Source organism: Austrofundulus limnaeus, unplaced genomic scaffold, assembly GCF_001266775.1.
Source record: "Austrofundulus limnaeus strain Quisiro unplaced genomic scaffold, Austrofundulus_limnaeus-1.0 Scaffold46, whole genome shotgun sequence".
Lineage (NCBI taxonomy): Eukaryota > Metazoa > Chordata > Actinopteri > Cyprinodontiformes > Rivulidae > Austrofundulus > Austrofundulus limnaeus.
In genome coordinates this window covers 270,985-273,581 of record NW_013952448.1, presented here as the reverse complement: position 1 = coordinate 273,581, position 2,597 = coordinate 270,985, and the positions used below count along the sequence as shown (strand labels likewise).

The 2,597-nt window shown below is 35.8% G+C and overlaps 1 protein-coding gene across 1 annotated transcript in view; it reads right to left on the bottom strand.

Annotated features, from left to right (window-relative positions):
• The window catches only part of slc13a1 (solute carrier family 13 member 1), a 22,256-nt gene extending 19,866 nt beyond the window's left edge, over positions 1–2,390 (bottom strand). The window contains exon 1 of the mRNA XM_014007953.1: positions 2,328–2,390. The gene's annotated coding sequence lies outside the window, so the exon portion shown is untranslated. The remainder of the gene's footprint in view (positions 1–2,327) is intronic.
• Between the last annotated feature and the right edge of the window lie 207 nt (positions 2,391–2,597).

Genomic DNA, 2,597 nt, shown 5'->3' with positions numbered 1-2,597 from the left:
CTGATTTCAGCTTCTGACTTCAGCTTCTGACTTCAGCTTCTGATTTCAGCTTCTGATTTCAACTCCTGATTTCAGCTTCTGATTTCAACTCCTGACTTCAGCTCCTGATTTCAGCTTCTGATTTCAACTCCTGATTTCAGCTTCTGATTTCAACTCCTGATTTCAGCTGCTGACTTCAGCTCCTGACTTCAGCTGATTGAACGCAGATTACTGTCTGTATTTAATATACAGCTACATCAATGTTTGATGTAGAGGAAACCTTTGCAATACTCTAATCATTTGTGTCCAACAGGAAGACAGAATGTAGAAATTAAGAGATTCTGTGTTTTTGTAAAGGCATCTAAAATATCATTTGAAGACTGTCAGAGCTGTGGAGCCACAGTTTTCTAAATTTACTGTGAAAACGTTGAACCTTTAATGACTTCTTGGTGTGAACTGAGTTGGTTAGTGAGGAGGAAGATCAACTGGGTTTCTTTTTTATGAGTAAATTACAATATGTCATTAAAACTCAATAAAATACGAGGCAAAAAGATTTAGTTAAAGATTGTTTTAGTGTGCCTATTCTGCAGCACCCATCCACGTATAAAGAAAGAGTATTTAATGTACATATCTATACTCTAAGTACATGAAACAGAATATAAAAAAAATAAAATGAACTGCAGATAAAATAGAAGGATAGTGAAGTGATTTTTGTCAAATAATTACATGTTATAGACTAGAGCATTAAGTATGGAGAAAGAGAATCCATGCAAGGCTAACGGCTAACAGAACATGCTCTGTTGTTTATTGTTTCTTTCAGGTTAATAAAAATAACCCTTTGTACAAAACAACATCCAGGTGCGACACAGAACACCTCATCAATTATTAAACCTTCACACTTTTACACAACACTTTGTTCAGTTTGTTGCTGTTTTCCTAATCAGCAAAATGTTAGTACAGTCTGAGGGGAGACCACCAGAGACCTGTGGTGCTGATGTTGAATCAGACCAGCCATGATGATCAGACAGCTATTATTTGTTTAGTTTCAAGGAACTGTTAAAAAAACCCTGAAAATATTTGGGTTTGTAGACTCACTGAAACCAGGGGTTTCCAAACTTTGTTCCTTCTGAGCTCAAAAACAACTACACAAAACACTGAGACAGCAGTAATCCTTCATTAAACACAACTATACACACAAGGATTTTAAATAGTGTAAAACAAAAAACAAAAAACTAAAAATAGCTTATTCGAGGTGTCCAGTCCTGGTCCTGGAGGGTCTCTATCCTGCCAATTTTACTTATTCATCTGCTCCAACGTCTGACTCACCTCTTCAATGTCTGCAGAAATCTGTTGCTCATCCATTTATCTAAACCAGTGGTTCCCAAACTTTTTATCTTCTGACCCATAAAATATCCATGGCAAAAACTTGTGACCCCAAATATTACTGGTCTGAGTACATGAACTTTGTTAATAACCCTAAAAACACAGGCTTTTTGACAATCTAAACAGCTTATACACAAATATAAATACTTATTTATACTTATTTTGTGTTTTTATAATAATTATAGGGAAAATATTACATCACCAATTATTTTATTACCCTTTAAATTGATTTCTGGAGATTATCCAAGGTGCTTTATGACACATAATTGGGTCCCAAGCCCAACTTTGGGAACCAAAGTGCAGTGGTTCCCAAACTTTTCAGCTTTTGACCCACAAAATAACAGTAGCAGAGACCTGTTCCCCCAGCTATTTTTGGATGATAAACATTTGTATCAGGTCAACTAAACATGGGCATAGTAACAATATTTTTATACTACATTTATACATTTTAAATACACTAACCTCACTCATTTGTAACAACTAAGGCAACAATGTAATTAATTCAGGAAATCTTGTCAGGACCCCACCTTGATGTTTTGGGACCCCACTTTGGGTCCCGACCCCAACTTTGGGAAACACTGATCTAAACGTTAGAGCAGAGAAACCTCTGAAACCTGCAGGATGGTGGCCATGCAGGTCCTGTAAAAACCTTTACCAGTAATACTTCAAAATCATAGAATCAACCAGTTTAATTAGTAGACCATAGAATGGTTCTGCTATTTGAAATTATTTGACCATAAAGAACACAATAAAACATTGTCAGAAGATCCTGCTTCCTTGAATGTTTGTGTATAAATAATAAAGTAAAGTTAATTTAAGTTAATTAAATTGTTTGCTTGTTCTAATCTATTTAGCTTGTTTTTTTCTTTTAAAGAAATCCACAGACCATCATTCCTTCACAAAACTGCCAGTGATAGTTTGAGGAAATATTAGTGGGAAAAAAGATAAAAAGCAGTAAACCTCACCTGGCTGCTGACACCTCCGGCTCTCTGCAGCTGTGGAGAATTGTGAGCTTTTTTACCAGCGAGGCATTAAAGTTTAAACATAAAGAGGCAAAGGTTAAAGATCCAACATAATGTGATGCGTCTTCACAGAAACAGAAAGAAATGTATTCATTCTTAGATTTCTAGGACGTCTGGTATCCTTTAACTCCTTATCTTGAAGTTGCGGGGAGATAGTTAAACAGTTTCTAACTCTATTTGTGATCTTTGACCCGCGGCTAATACCACTGATCA